The sequence below is a fragment of the Schistocerca gregaria genome, chromosome 1 (assembly GCF_023897955.1).
Source record: "Schistocerca gregaria isolate iqSchGreg1 chromosome 1, iqSchGreg1.2, whole genome shotgun sequence".
NCBI lineage: Eukaryota > Metazoa > Arthropoda > Insecta > Orthoptera > Acrididae > Schistocerca > Schistocerca gregaria.
Window position 1 is genome coordinate 268,475,115 of NC_064920.1, and position 17,529 is coordinate 268,492,643.

At 43.7% G+C, this 17,529-nt stretch overlaps 1 protein-coding gene across 8 annotated transcripts in view; it reads left to right on the forward strand.

Moving 5' to 3' along the window:
• LOC126340356 (serine/arginine repetitive matrix protein 1-like) overlaps positions 1–17,529 on the forward strand; it is a 535,554-nt gene that overhangs the window by 16,418 nt on the left and 501,607 nt on the right. The gene's annotated exons all lie outside the window — the stretch shown is intronic.

Consider the following 17,529-nt stretch of genomic DNA (forward strand, 5'->3'; position numbering starts at 1 on the left):
CCGGCCCGCCGGCATGAAATATTCATGCGCGGGGTTAGGCCCGCTGTATCAGGGCCGCGCTCCATGCCGGCGCAAGTTTCCGGCTTCCCCGGTGCCCTTCCTTCCCCACGCGCGTCCTGATTCCGTCCCGCCTGCACCACCACCCGCCCCTCCTCACCCATTTCCCTCCCCCCCCCCCCCCCACCCACTGCTCTCACTCCTGTGGCCCTTCCGTCCGGGAACAGGTGCCAGGGTTGCGGTGAGCCACAAGCCACAAAAACTGCTGGCATTACACAAGTTCTCTCCCTTCTGCTTCGAAGCCCCCCCATTGTTTTTAATTCCGAGAACTTTCTTCACTGGCAAAGTACTTTGACTCTCACTCTGCGCTTTGTTGTTCTTGTGGTGGCACCTGAAGTTTCTTCTTACATATAGTATCTAACAGTTGTTCACAGAATGTCATTTCTTTTCAATGATTCCGTAATAAAATTACGATGAAACGAATATCCTTAGCTGCGCACATGCGTTCATGTTAAGTCAACGTTGACAGTTGGAAATGTGTGCCCCGACCGGGACTCGAACTCGGCATCTCCTGCGTATCTGGCAGACTATCTAATAATTTTTTTAAATCTCATTTTGTTCTATATTGTTCGTAAAATTAGTTCGGGGCGGACGTCCGATAAAAAACCCGTTTAGGTTCTTCGTTGATCCGTTCCCCCAGTCTTATTAAAGAGAGTAGCTAACCCTCTGACCGAACATGCTGAACTACCGTGCCGGCGATCCATCTGAGCCACCGAGGACACAGATATAGTGCGACTGCAGGGTCTTATCTCTGGCTCGCCTCCCGTGAGACCCACATTCGCAACTTATTGTCCCGCACTATATTCATAGTGACCCTGCCCATTATACTCTTTACTCGCGGCTTTACTGCCGATTCCCGTAACAGTTCGGGCAGTTTGTGCATCCGCACAGAAGCAGATGGTCAAATGGACGGTGAGCCTTAACTATACTCCTGGAAACTGAAATAAGAACACCGTGAATTCATTGTCCCAGGAAGGGGAAACTTTATTGACACATTCCTGGGGTCAGATACATCACATGATCACACTGACAGAACCACAGGCACATAGACACAGGCAACAGAGCATGCACCATGTCGGTACTAGTACAGTGTATATCCACCTTTCGCAGCAATACAGGCTGCTATTCTCCCATGGGGACGATCGTAGAGATGCTGGATGTAGTCCTGTGGAACAGCTTGCCATGCCATTTCCACCTGGCGCCTCAGTTGGACCAGCGTTCGTGCTGGACGTGCAGACCGCGTGAGACGACGCTTCATCCAGTCCCAAACATGCTCAATGGGGGACAGATCCGGAGATCTTGCTGGCCAGGGTAGTTGACTTACACCTTGTAGAGCACGTTGGGTGGCACGGGATGCATGCGGACGTGCATTGTCCTGTTGGAACAGCCAGTTCCCTTACCGGTCTAGGAATGGTAGAACGATGGGTTCGATGACGGTTTGGATGTACCGTGCACTATTCAGTGTCCCCTCGACGATCACCAGGGGTGTACGGCCAGTGTAGGAGATCACTCCCCACACCATGATGCCGGGTGTTGGCCATTGTGGACCTCGGTCGTATGCAGTCCTGATGGTGGCGCTCACCTGCACGGCGCCAAACACGCATACGACCATCATTGGCACCAAGGCAGAAGCGACTCTCATCGCTGAAGACGAAACGTCTCCATTCGTCCCTCCATTCACGCCTGTCGCGACACTACTGGAGGCGGGCTGCACGATGTTGGGGCGTGAGCGGAAGACGGCCTAATGTTGTGCGGGACCGTAGCCCAGCTTCATGGAGACGGTTGCGAATGGTCCTCGCCGATACCCCAGGAGCAACAGTGTCCCCAATTTGCTGGGAAGTGGCGGTGCGGTCCCCTATGGCACTGCGTAGGATCCTACGGTCTTGGTGTGCATCCGTGCGTCGCTGCGGTCTGGTCCCAGGTCGACGGGCACGTGCACCTTCCGTCGACCACTGGCGACAACATCGATGTACTGTGGAGTCCTCACGCCCCACGTGTTGAGCAATTCGGCGGTACGTCCACCTGGTCTCCCGCATGCCCACTATACGCCCTCGCTCAAAGTCCGTCAACTGCACATACGGTTCACGTCCACGCTGTCGCGGCATGCTACCAGTGTTAAAGACTGCGATGGGGCTCCGTATGCCACGGCAAATTGGCTGACACTGACGGCGGCGGTGCACAAATGTTGCGCAGCTAGCGCCATTCGACGGCCAACACCGCGGTTCGTGGTGTGTCCGCTGTGCCGTGCGTGTGATCATTGCTTGTACAGCCCTCTCGCAGTGTCCGGAGCAAGTTTGGTGGGTCTGACACACCGGTGTCAATGTGTTCTTTTTTCCATTTCCAGGAGTGTATATATGAAGATGGTAACTGTCGGACATGTCCGAATTACGCAATAGGCGTGCGGAGACGCCGAGTGGTTTCAGGCACCTTGTCACGGATTGTGTAGCCCCTCCCGCCGGAGATTCGAGTCCTCCCTCGGGCATTTGTGTGTGTGTGTGTGTGTGTGTGTGTGTGTTTGCGCGCGCGCGTGTGTGTGTGTTGTCTTTATCATAAGTTAGTTTTAGTAGTGTCAAGTGTAGGGACCGATAACCTCAGTACTTTGGACCCTTAGAAATTCACATACTTTTGAACCTTTTGATTACGTAATAGGTGAGCACACAATCCTTTGTCTCGGTTTGTACGTCCAAAAGTCAGATAACATTGTTTTTAGTTTTACGTAATGAATTACAGTGTGTGCGTTAATTGGTACTGAAAAACGAATGAATATGGTAGCAGAAGCTGTTTACATTGTTAAACATCAACTTTGTGCAACAGTATTGTACATTAAGTATAAACCGATTATGGTTCCTTGTGTTCGTGAGCACAGAGGCTCCAGTCTACATCCAGGCTTTTAATTATAGTTGCGCGCTACTAAAACTATGGATCCGTAGTTAGGTATAGTACATAAATGATGTAGAAAATAGTAGGATACTTTTTAGTATTAGTAGCATTGGTAGGGAAAGAAACATACAAGAAGAGAGAAATGGGGAGTAGACGATTTCTCTTTTGTTTATATAATTGTGGTTGATTGTTCCGCACATAATTAGAACTACATGTCATTCATTGTTACTAAAGTAGTAAAAATTAAATGAGCTCGTAACGTCTGCGCTTTTATGTAACCAAAGCAATTACCTTTCATGAAAGTACAGTTTACATTAGCAAACATACTTTTGCTAATTCCTACTCAATAGAATGTTCTTAATCATCATCAAAGGCAAGAGTTCCCTGGTATTACTGACGAATGCGAATGTTGTTTCTGTATATTAGAAATATGTTTTACGTAACTTCGACGATGTGTTAAAGCGATATATCTTCATTTTGTGTTTTTTCTATTCTACACTTTCTTTTGACGAAATGAAATTCCCAAGCACTCTATGATAAATCAGTATTGTTTTTGTCATTCTTATCACAACCTCCCTCGAATCCACTTTACAAATGAATATTTTTTAATAAAACATGAAATAAGTATTGAAAACTGCAATTTTACTATAAATACTGTTTATTCTCACGTAACAAACAGAAGGATACAGTGTTTCAGGGCATGCATGTTGTAAGAAACAGACTCGACAGTGACTTTAGCTGTTACCAAATACATGAAATGTATTCGAAGTTGCGAATACGGCAACCTTCAGATCAATAATGGAATAACGGCACTGAAAATTTGTGGCGTAAAAGTGCACGTTGCAGGTACGCAGACGGCGACATATGGAAGTTTCGCCCTGACGTCTTGGTTAGCCGAAGTGATGAAGGCGTTCGCTCGCAAGTGGCAAATTCGGTTTAAAGTCCCAGTCTGGCACTAATTTTGAATGTCGTTATTCCGTTATGGAGCTGAGGGTTGCCCATATTCGCAACAGCGAATTCCTTCCATTTAGACATGATAACTATGTAGAACTTAAATTTTCCGTAAGTTACTTGTTCTTTTATATATCTTCACTCTGTTTCTGAACGGCTCATCGCTTCTGGTTTATAGGGTAATCTAGTAAGATACTGATCTGATACCGATAAAAAACCATCGTTACGACGTAACTCCTAATAGATACGCAACACATCTAACATATTGGTAGCGTGGGTATTATCTTAGCTACTCAAAAGTACCAGGTATAGTACTGTAGTTTACGATTACTTGAGATAGTCAACGGTAGCCTGAAGTTGTTTTACAATTCTCCTTTTCTACTTTTCCTCAACATACTTCAGCCAAATTTCGGGGACCATTAAATGTCTATATAAACGAATTATCATTCGTTTTTAAATTGTAATTCCACAACATTTCCTCTCTCATTGGCGAAGTGATCCAAGTATGAAAAAATCTACAGCTGGTACTTCTTCAGGTAGCCCAAATTTTATGTTTTAGAATAAACGACACTTTGGATAATGATGTCACTATCAGCTAGGGAGCATGAAAATCCAAATTTGACGAAACTCCATCGTCGCCTTCGCCCAATGCCGTCGTATATTGTCTATGTGAAAAAGCGCATTAGCAGGCTTTTACAGTCGTTTTCACGCGATGCTGAAAGGGACTTGTTCTTCAAACCCCTCTGAAGGATATCCCTTGCACCTTAGTGCCCTGTGGAGTGCAATGACTAAGGGTTACATTATCGCTCTCCCAGAAAATTTCCCCCAATCATTTTTTACCACTGGCGCTTACGAGAACCTTTTTTCGTGATATGAGTGTGTGTGCTTCCGCTGAGCTCAATGGCGCTTCGTTTAAGCATTGAAACTAGACATCCGTGTCTCGTCCACTATCACAGTCGATGAAAATAAAGTCTCATTCATGCGAACATCAAGTGTCAATACTGTCTAGCAAATGCCACGTGCGCGACCTTGTGGTCGTCCGTCAGCATTTCTAAGACCCCCTGCAGAACGCTTTTCGTATTTTCAGATCTTCAGGCAGGACAATATACACAGATCCCACGGAAATGCCATCCTCCGATTCAATGACTACCACACTTATTCGGTGTTCCTCCAGAACAGTGTTGTCCACAATCTCCAGCACGTCGTCTGTCGGGCTGGTAGGAGGCCGAGATCGTTTTGGTTTCTTGACAGTTGACGGTCTGTTTTCTTTGAACAGTCGCACCCACGAACGCACGTTACACACAGCCATGACACCATCACCGCATGACTCACTCAACTGCCGATGAATTTCGGTCCGTGTCACACCAAGAAAATGGAGAAATCATATGATTACACTTGTAATCATGTAAGGAAAACATCGTCGTATTAAGTAACAAAAACAGTTCTCACTGTTAACGCTGCCTCTTCAATTCTGTGTGCCCTACAACGCTACCATCTCTGCCACGCATTCATTCATAAAACAAAGCGCATATATCTGTTTCCGGTTCCAAGAAATAATAATCGGAATTGTTACAAGACGAATGTATGTTGTACTACATTTATCGTCCTCCTCGCTCCGCATGGACGAGGAGTGCACTGTCATATATCTTCAGCCGTGTCAATTTTCGTTATTAATTATGTCACTATGTATGCATTCCTTAACATACATCAAGAGCTACACACTATAGAAGCCATATCAGCGACATGGTATGGTAATGCAACACTAGTTTCACTCTGCCGTACCCACATCGATCACCTATGCAGCTCCTATTTATTTATTGTATGGCGACAACAGCAAATATTCGGAAAGACATACAGTCTATAATTATACGTTGAAGAGGATAAGCACAGAGACAATATGATCAAATTCTTAAACTTGAGAATTGAATTATACTAAAAGGGGCCTTTTGTCCTCTATAATTAAGATTTTTAATAAAAAGATGTACGTTTAATCAGAGTTCAAAGTCAATTTTCTGAAGGCAACTGATAGCATAGGGAGCAGTATTAATAAAATCACTGAATGGTTGTGGGTGCTTTCTCAGAGGCCCCACAGTCACAGGCTGGAGAGTCTCTGAGTCTCCACTTCTGATTCGGAGCGTTGCTCCTGGCGTCACCGGTTGTTATCATGTTCAGTCGTGTCCACTCACTTCATATCAAATCCTGGTAGACTTGCATATGGATCTTCAACATCTTAATGTTTTATCGTTGCAGCATTCCATCTCCTGAACCACTTTCCTTTGAGGTAAAACTTCTTGTTGATTCTTCCACTACGCCACAGCAGACTGTGATATCAAGCGGTCTGGAAGGGGGTACCTTAAGACTATACGAATTGGAAGACCTTGGCAGTAATTGGGATGATGCAGGCTCCTGTTTTCTAGATTGGTCGTTTCTTGGCGTCGCAGTTCAGGTGGTGAAATGTTTCTGATGGTGTGCAGCAGAGAAATTGGTGCTGATTTTAGTGTACACTGAATAGTTCTCATTGATTCATTCACATGGATGTCTAGTTTTCTCTTACAAGCACTGTGTTGCCATACTGAGGCCCAGTATTCAGCTACTGACTATACTAGTGCCACAGCTGCAGGCCTTAGAGTGGAAGCTTCAGCACACCTGGTTCTGCCAGTAACTTTCTTTGTGATGTTATATTGAATCTTTACCGTTTGGCTAGTGTTTTCCAGGTGTCTTTTATATGTTAAAGACCGATCGAGTGTGACTTCAAGGTATTTAGGCTCGAAATTGTGTCTAATGCTCTGTTGACAGAGATTGACATTGAATTGTTAGTTTGGGATTCTGTTGTTTAAGTGGCATGCGCAGACTTCTTTCTTGGATGCATTTGGTTGGAGTCTACATTATTTCTAATATGTGTCCAGATTTTTGAAGTCTCCTTCCCCGAGTGTCCTGGTTTGTGTGACCATGGCAAGGCCATCGGCGCAGCGAAACTTTTACTTAAAAAGTTTGGCATGTCACTGGTATACAGGTTGAAGAGCAAGAGTGCAAGGACGGAACTTTGGGGCAGCCTATTTTTTATGGTAAATGACTTACTCTATTTTCGTCCGATTCTAATCTTTAATTAAGTTTTGTCAGTTTCTTATCTGGTACATGCTTTTTTAGCTTCAGCAGAAATCCATCTAACCGCACAGTATCCAATGTTGTTGACAGATCAACAAAAGCTACCGATGTCTTTAATTTCTTCTGGAATCCAGCCTTAATTAGCGATGTCAACGCTAGAACCTGTTCATAGCAGCTGCACTCGCTCCTGAAGCCAGCCTTATATGTTGGAGTTACATTATTTATTATTCCCTGAATTCTTTCAAGGATAAACCATTCCATAAGTTTGAAACACACGTTGAGCAGCGCAATATGCCGGAAACTTGAGAGATCATCAACTGGCTATCCGTACTTGAGGATTCCCAGTGTATATGTAATCCTGAAATGTTGTGGTTATTTTATAGTATCAGTATATCGTTTTAGAACCTCTTCGGCCAAGTGCTTCTCCTAAGTTATAAGCAAACAAGATTCCTAGAACTCCGTTGTCTGCCCTCTGATGACCTACGCGTGTATGCTGCCGTGACTTCACAAATGCATCCCATTGCCCCTACAACTCTATCGCACACACTCCATATTCTCTCCAAGAAAATTCAACCAACTCCCTCTCCCACACAGTGAAATCCGCCCTGATATAACCCTCCATCCGACTTTAACTCTTTCCACCATCCATATCAGGGCCCCTCTCTCCCTTTCCCTCTCTATCCACTCCCATCCCTTCGCTTTCGTTACCACCACCGAATCCACACACCAATCTCCTCCTCGCTCTATGTCTTTCTCACTTCTTTTCTTCCCACTACCCACCCAGCATGTCCTTTCATCTCTATAGTTTTCCTGCGTAACAAACCATGTATCTTTTCTACACACACCTCTCATGGAACATATTCTCTCCTCCAGAGATATTTCTCTCCCAGTGTGGGTCATTCAGTTTTCAGTGAAAGTGCAACACTTCAATGCTTTGTTTCTTTTCATCGAAGAATTACACCATTATTTGATGTATTTTTAACACACACACATGTATATATTCGTTTCGTAGCTGTCCAACTTTGATTTTCATCTGAAAAAAGAAGAACATTCGGATGTGTATTTTTTTCACTCTCATCTTTTTTACAGTTTTAAAAATGCTCTTGACTGAATAGATGCGAACTGTGCCGCTGACAACGCACACCCGCCATTGTGGAGTAAGAGGGATGAAATAACTATAAAGAAGAAAAGTAATGTTACTTTCGCATTTACGCAGCCTTAATTGTGACACGCGTCTCGGTTGTAAAACGGCGACCTCATTCGACAAAAATCTTTAGTGGGTCCGTAGCTACGGAGCATCTTTCCGTCGCCCTGTGGTGCCCTTCGGCCGGAGGTGAGTGTAATCTGGCAAGCTCTCTGCCGGATGAGGCGCAAAGCCGTGTGCCTGGAGACGGCTGCCCGACCCACGGCCATTACCGGGGATTTATGCCCCTGTCCGGGGAGGGTCCGCCCGCATAAGCAGATTGAAGTTCGGCTATGCGGTCCTCCAATATTAGTCATCCTGCCGGCGGCCGCGGAACCGAGGTAAGAAACGCACCCCTCCACCTCCGCAGCTGGTCTCAGCTACGCTGGGCGTACGGACTCATAAAGCCCCCCGTTAAAAAAAGACGGTTGATGGCTATTTCTTTCTTTGGCGTTAAATTTAGATAAAACGCAACCAAGTAGGGCGCTACGTACTGAGTTGTCCGTAAATTGATTTGCTGCTCGAGAGACTCTCCGGTTCCATAATCAATCCTTCACAACACCTATGTTGTACAGTCTCATTTTCCATTTTGGCCCTGTCCTCCTGCAAATCAAGTTTATTTGGTAACATTGCTGAAACGCATTGGCTCCATAAACTAGGCAAGATACACAGACCTACAAATAACTAAGGGAGGTGAAATACGTTAAGTAAAACCCGTCCTCTACAATAACAATTTAACATTCACATAACTGTCTAGGTTATTACCGTAGAACATCAGTGTGTTCAATCTAGATAATTTAATGTGCCGAAAGGCTTTTTAAAGTTCTTTAGCGTGTTACATATACCAGGGTTTTGTAGGAACTAGGAAGCATACCAAATGCAGTCTACACCACAGTGGCAGAAACGACATGTTTGCTTTAGTGAAACTGTGAGGCGGAGATACAGAGTAAATGGCAACTCAATTAGGAACTCCTATCTACCGAGTAACACCGCCTTTCACTCTGAAAACGGAGATAACACACATTGATGCCGTTTAAGCAATGTCTCGTAAGTGTGAGAAACTCATCTAGTTATTTCCTAAAATGATATTCTGCGAAATATAATTGAAAGGCAACATTCAAATTGTAAGTTCTAGATCTCCGAAAGGCATTGGACAAGGTGACCCACTGAAGGTGCGAGCATACAGAATAGGTTCTTAGACATGTGAGTGGTTCTAAGACTTCATAAGTTGTCCTCGACGGAGGGTGCTCATCAAAGACAAGGATATCGTCAGGAGCATACCAGGAAAGTGTGATAGGACTGCTGTTATTTTTTATGCAGCGTGGTTTATCTGCTCTTATCGATGTTGTTTTACGCAACTGCAATATTACGTCTGGCCTTCATAAACCACGCGCAAAATTTTCATATTCTCTCACTCGCTACGAGAAGACTATAACTCCTACAGGAAGGATGAACAGAACCTTTGTGTAGAAAATATAATTTGGTAAAATTTTGTACTGGGACTCGTTTTTTCTGCATGGAAAGATTTTCGAGTAATTTTAAAAAAGGTGCCAAAGTGACCTTCAAACTCACCTTTATCCTCACTAGTCAGGATTTCTAGTATGTAGTTCATGTCACTCTTTCTCACCACTGTACGAAAACTTCCCGCTACTCCAACTATTCGCAATATTCGACACTGTTCTGCCTGTGTTGATTGGAAGCATACCCGGCAGTTTCGTTAACATTTCAGGTTTAAACGTGCCAATAAGTGCAAAGAAAGAAAAAATGACTTTTGTGAACATTATGCTAAACCTAACGACGTTGACAGTTCGAACCAAAGGTAAATCTTACAAGCACAGTTATTCCATAATCAGAAGGCTAGACATGTACAACGATGTAATTATTTATTTTATGCTGATAAAATTTGCAAAAGTTTACACAAACGTCAATTTAACAATTTGTAAGTACGGGACTAAGTTGTTGGCGTAAAAAGGCCAGTCAATGGAGATCAAAAATGGTCGAACGCAGGAAATAATTCGTACGATAACAAATGATGTAAGCGGTAGGAATGAGTTGATGAACACCATACTAGAAATCACGACCGATGGGGGTTCAACGTAAGGGGAGGGAGGGGGGGGGGGAGGGCGTGGCGTTTGAAACTCACTGTCATACGTTTTTCTTCAGTCACTGAAATACTTCTGCCTGCTGCGAAAACGTATCCCAGCATAAAATTTAGCTGCATTAAATTTGCTACAAAAATGGTCCCATTCACGTTTTCTGTAGAACTGGTGGTTTGCACTTGTTTTGTTATTGTTGTTGTTGTAGTCTTCAGTCCTGAGACTGGTTTGATGCAGCTCTCCATACTAATCTATTCTGTGCAAGCTCCTTCATCTCCCAGTACTTACTGCAACCTACATCCTTCTGAATCTGCTTAGTGTATTTATCTCTTGGTCTCCATCTACGATTTTTACCCTCCACGCTGCCCTCCAATGCTAAATTTGTGATCCCTTGATGCCTCAGGACATGACGTACCAACCGATCCCTTCTTCTAGTCAACTTGTGCCACAAACTTCTCTTCTCCCCAATCCTATTCAATACCTCCTCATTATTTATGTGATCACCCCACCTAATCGTCAGCATTCTTCTGTAGCACCACACTTCGAAAGCTTCTATTCTCTTCTTGTCCATGTTTCACTTCCAAACATGGCTACACTCCATACAAATACTTTCAGAAACGACTTTCTGACACTTAAATCTATACTCGATGTTGACAAATTTCTCTTACTCAGAAACGCTTTCCTTGCCATTGCCAGTCTACATTTTATATCCTCTCCACTTCGACCATTATCAGATATTTTGGTCCCCAAATAGCAACACTCCTTTACTACTTTAAGTGTCTCATTTCCTAATCTAATTCCCTCAGCATCACCCGACTTAATTCGACTACATTCCATTATCCTTGTTTTGCTTTTGTTGATGTTCATCTTATATCCTCCGTTCAAGACACTGTCCATTCCATTCAACTGCTCTTCAAAGTCCTTTGCTGTCTCTGACAGAATTACAATGTCATCGGCGAACCTGAAAGTTTTTACTTCTTCTCCCTGGATTTTAATACCTACTCCGTATTTTTCTTTTGTTTCCTTTACTGCTTGCTCAATATATAGATTGAATAACATCGGGGAGAGGTTACAACCCTGTCTCACTCCCTTCCCAACCATTGCTTCCCTTTCATGCCCCTCGGCTCTTATAACTGCCATCTGCTTTCTCTACAAATTGTAAATAGCCTTTCGCTCCCTGTATTTTACCCCTGCCACATTTAGAATTTGAAAAAGAGTGTTCCAGTCAACATTATCAAAAGCATTCTCTAAGTCTACAATGCTAGAAACATAGGTTTGCCTTTCCTTAATCTTTGAACTTAGCAAGAAAGAAAATGAAAATGTTTCTAGTGGTTTGGAATGCCAGATATAATATTGCGGGGTGCATAAAACAATATCGGTAGGGGCAGCTGAATCGCCGAGTGTACATATATGAATTGGTGGACAGGATGAGCAGCTATCTGGAGCTGTTAGCTGTGGTGTACGTGAAGACGACTTCGTTTACTTTCCTCGTATTTGGGAGGACGACGGCTTAAACCCGCGTCTGGACATCGAGACTTAGATTATCCGTGATTTCCTTAAATTGCTTCAGACAAATGCAGGGATGATACCTTTGGAAGGGCACGGCCGATTTCTTTCTTCATCCTTTCGTAACTCGAGCTTCCGCTGCGTCTCTAATGATTTCGGTGTAGATCTACATCAACATATACAATTATACTCTGCAAGCCATCCAAAGGTGTGTGGCGGAGGGAACTTTACGTGCCACTGTCATTACCTCCCTTTTCTGTTCCAGTCACGTATGGTTCGCGGGAAGAACGACTGCCGGAAGGCCTCCGTGGCGCTCGAATCTCTCTAATTTTACGTTAGTGATCTCCTCGGGAGGTATAAGTAGGGGGAAGCAATATATTCGATACCTCATCCAGAAACGCACCCTCTCGAAACCTGGACAGTAAGCTACACCGCGATGCAGAGCACCTCTCTTGCAGAGTCTGCGACTTGAGTTTGCTAAACATCTCCGTAACGCTATCACGGTTACCAAATAACCCTGTGACGAAACGTGCAGCTCTTCTTTGGATCTTCTCTATTTCCTCCGTCAACCCGACCTGGTACGGATCCCACACTGATGAGCAATACTCAAGTATGGGTCGAACGAGTGTTTTGAAAGCCACCTCCTTTGTTGATGGACTACAGTTTCTAAGGACTCTCCCAAGGAATCTCAACCTGGTACCCGCCTTATCAACAATTAATTTTATATGCACATTCCACTTCAAATCGTTCCTCACGCATACTCCCAGATATTTTACAGAAGTAACTGCTATCAGTGTTTGTTCTGCTGTCATATAATCAAACAATAAAGAATCCTTCTTTCTATGTATTCGCAATACATTACATTTGTATACGTTAAGGGTCAGTTGCCACTCCCTGCACCAAGTGCCTATCCGCTGCAGATCTTCCTGCATTTCGGTACGATTTTCTAATGCTGCAACTTCTCTGTATACTACAGCCTCATCCGCGAAAAGCCGCATGGAACTTCCGACACTATCTACTAGGGCATTTTTATATATTGCGAAAAGCAATGGTCCCATAACACCCCCCTGCGGCACGCCAGACGTTACTTTAACGTCTGTAGACGTCTCTCCATTGATAACAACATGCTGTGTTCTGTTTGCTAAAAAAACTTCAATCCAGCTACACAGCTGGTCTGATATTCCGAAGGTTCTTTCTTTGTTTATCAGGCGACAGTGCGGAACTGTACCGAACGCCTTCCGGAAGTCAAGGAAAATAGCATCTACCTTGGAGCCTGTATCTAATATTTTCTGGGTCTCATGAACAAGTAAAGCGAGTTGGGTCTCACACGATCGCTGTTTCCGGAATCCATGTTGATTCCTACAGAGTAGATTCTGGGTTTCCAAAAACGACATGATACTCGAGCAAAAGACATGTTCTAAAATTCTACAACAGATCGACGTCAGAGATATAGGTCTATAGTTTCGCGCATCTGCTTGACGACCCTTCTTGAAACCTGGGACTACCTGTGCTCTTTTCCAATCATTTGGAACCTTCTGTTCCTCTAGTGACTTGCGGTACACGGCTGTTAGAAGAATAAGACATTCGGTACTGGTTCCTTTCTTCTCCTCTTCCTCCTCCGCGTGTGTGACTGAAGGGGGATAATAGATGACATAGACAAACTTTTTAATTGGTTCAATTGTATAACACCTAGCTCTGAATGTAGATCGGTAGGAGAAACACATCCTTGATGTTACAATACAGCATTAGCGGTGTACTACTCCCGACAGCGTACACCTCAAGTTTTTACGATCTGCCCGAGGTCAGATTAAAGGAAACCATCGAGGCAATTCAGAGTAGGGATCCAATATTTGTACCACTAGGTTTGAACAACACACAAGCAATGTGGAGATGCTCCAGGGACTCAAACAGGAATCCGTAGACGCAAGGCGACGTTCCTTTCGAGGAACACTATTGAGAAACTGCGGAGGAGTGGCATTTGAAGTTGTCTGCTAAAACGATTTTATTACCACGAAGATACATTTCGCATCAGGACCACGAAAATGCGATTCGAGGAATTGGACGTAGGCGTATGGACGGTAGTTTTTCCGTCGCTCTGTGTGCAAGTGGTACGATCAAGTAAGTGACTAGTGGTGATACGTGATTCCGTTTCCCATGCTTGGTACGGTAGATCTAGATGTAGACATTGGACCACTCTGACCCATGATCATCAAACGGCACCCAAATATCTTGAGAACTGATTGCATCTCGGTTCAAAGAGCGCAAATCCCCTTCGATATAATCTATTATGTGATAAATAGGACTGATGTATGTTCACCTCGGAGACAGACGTACAATATTGCCTACTGTCAGTGGAATGATTTTCAAATAATCGCCGGCCGGATTGGACGAGCGGTTCTAGGAGCTACTGTCTGGAACCGCGCGACCACTACGGTCGCAGGTTTGAGTCCTGCCTCGGGCGTGGATGTGTGTGATGTCCTTCGGTTAGTTAGGTTTAAGTAGTTCTAAGTTCTAGGCGACTGATGACCTCAGAAGTAAAGTCCCATAGCGCTCAGAGCCATTTGAATCATTCAAATAATTCGGAAAAAATCGGCCACCAATCGATTAGTGCATTGTCTTTCAGATACAACAGCAAATCTGTTGAACGAGTTGATGTATGCACATTATCGAACAGCAGGTACCTCTGTTGTATTTGGGTTACCCATTTCATCCCGTGTACGTGACATGGACGCACACACGAACCAACTGCTACATGCTTTTGCATGCAAGAAGAAGCGAAAATGTGGATGACTTTTCATTTCTCCATACAATGTGCGTAGATAGTCTGTAGATACCATAAAGTATTAGTATCGTAGTGTACAGCAATAAACAGACTGGACTAGGTAGCGCAGTGATCAGCACACTCGACTCGAATTCGGACGGATGACGGTTCAAATCTCAGTCCAGCTAATCACAAATAGATATCCCTCTGGTTTCTTCAGAATGTATGATCCAAATGCCAGGGTCGTTACTTTGAAAAGCTTAGCACCCATTTCCTTCCGTATCCTGCCTCAGTCATAACTTCTGCACCTTTTCTTATGACATCGTGATCAATGAGACATTAAATCCTAATCTCCCTTCAAGGTACGTTACTAACATAATCTCACCATTGTGCAGGCCTTTTGGCTGATGTTCACAACAAAATACTTTAAGCTGAAATTAATAACCAGACTTTTCTGTTCCTGTCAATAAAGTTCCTTTGAGCTGTTGGCCGAATTGTATATAACATTGTCCGACGTTTCGGCCAATATTGCATGTGTCCTACCTCAGGGATTTGTGCTGAACCCTGAGGAAGGCTTCCAGCAATAAAGGACGAAAAGCTGGACAGTTTTATATATTGACAATACGGTTTACAGCCCAGAAGAATGCAGACGGACATAATTTTATTGTCAGTTACAAAGGCCGCGGAAGCCTACGCTTACCCTAATATTATCTTGAATCAAGCTAATATTAGAAACAAATGGCCTCCATGATTTGCGTAAGGTACGAATGACCACTTTCTCAGTATTAATGTCACTGCAAGAACACCAGTGAATAATCATAGACATAACGATGCTGCACTTTGCAACAATGTATTAACAATCATGTTAAATATATTTTTACTTAACCATAACAAATTTATATGAAAAGATCATACACATTTTTTTCTGAAGAGTCAAGCTCCAAGTGAATTCAAATTAATAAGCGACTACGTCACTGAAATTTACCATGGGCGCGCATGCGGAGAAACTCTTGTTTATGCGGTTAGAACCATAAAGTAATTTACAATGTTTGAGACCGTCACAGTTTTAAGATACACTGAGGGCCAAAAGATATGGCATAGCGATATGCACGTTTACAGATGGCAGAAGATTCACATATACAAGAACAATGCATTGGCGAAGCTGTCATATGTATTCAGGTGATTCGTGGGAAAAGGTTTTCGATGTAACTGTGGCCGTACGACGAGAATTAACAGACTTTGAACACAGAATAGTACTTGGATTTAGACGCAAGGGACATTCCATTTCAGAAATCGTTAGGGGATACACTATTCCGAGATTCATAGTCTGAAGAGTGTACCGGCATTACCTCTCACCACGGACAATGCAGTGGTCGTCAGGCTTTAGTTAACGAGTGAGAGCAGCGGCTTTTGTCTAGACTTGTCAGTGCTAACAGACAAACAACACTGCGTGAAATAACCTCAGAAATCAATTTGGAACGTACAACGAACTCATCCGTTAAAACAGTGTGGTGAAATTTGGAGTTAATCGCCTATGGCAGCAGTGTCTTTCCTAACAACACAACATTTCCAGCAGCGTCTCTCCTGAGGTCATGACCATATCGATTGGACCGTAGATGACTGGAAAACCGTCGGTTGGTCGTATTAGTTGGTGGTGGTAAAGTTCAAGTGTGATGCAGACCCCATGAAACCGTAGATAAAAGCTGTCAGCCAAGGCACTGTGCAAGTTGGCTCCATAATGGTGTCGGCTGTGTTTACATTGTATCGACTGGGTCCTCCCAACCAACTGAACCGATCGTTGAGTGCCATTGGTTATGTTCGGCTATTCATGGACTTATGTTCCCAAACAACGATGGAATGTTTGTGGATGATGCGCCATGTATCCTGGCAGCAGTTGTTCGTAACTGGTTTGAAGAAAGTTCTGAACAATTCGAGCGAATGAGTTGGCCACTCATTCCTCTAAAATTTACGGGACGTAATTGAGAGGTCAGTTAGAGCACAGAATCATGCACTGGCAACACTTTACTAATGATGTGCCGCTACATAGACAGCATGCCTCCTTATTTCTGCAGGGGACTTCCAATACCTTGCTTAGTCCATTCCACGTCGAGTTGTCGCAATACGCTGACGAAGGAGGGTCCCACACGATATTAGGAGGGATCTCTTGAGTTATATCAGCTCAATGTATTATAATTTTGCTTGTGCACAGTACTATTCATTCAGATAATTAAGGCAACATTTAGTGCCTATCCTTGACAGAAGAGTCGTTCAAACAGTGAAATACCAGTGTCCCCAATAATGTCACTAGCGTTGATCGTTCCGCTAGTGATTTGATTTCACAAATATGAATAGTGTCTTTAGTATTGTAGCATCACATCATAATCTGAATTACCGCTTTCGCCTCCATCAGCGCAGCATTATAAATAACATCGTTGGCTTGTTAGCGTTCCGTGATTTTTAATGCACTTGTGTATTCCGTGACTTGAATAATGATATTTTGTGATAGTAGGCTTGAATACGGAAGGACGTATTTTCAAAGGAGGTTTATATCAATTGTTAAAAATGAAACGCCAGCCGCCATTGCTGCCAACGTAAGAAAATATTAATTCTTTTCAGTTTACGCTCTTGTCAGAAGCTGAACATACTTGAGCACTGAGAAGAAGGTTTTTTTTTAATGATAATTCTTATAAATAAAGGTAAGGTTTTTCTCATTTTTGAAGTAAATATTATGCTCATCTTTCCTCTCCTAGCAATTACGATACAAAGTGCAAGTGCCGCGGTCGGCCGATGTGGCAGAGCGGTTCTGTTCGCTACAGTCTGGAACCGCGCGACCGCTACGATCGCAGGTTCGAATCCTTAGGTTAGTTAGGTTTTTTTTAAAAAAAAACCTTTATTGTTAGGTTTAAGTAGCTCTAAGTTCTAGGGGACTGGTGACCTCAGATGTTAAGTCCCATAGTGCTCAGAGCCATTGGAACCATTTGAAAGTACCG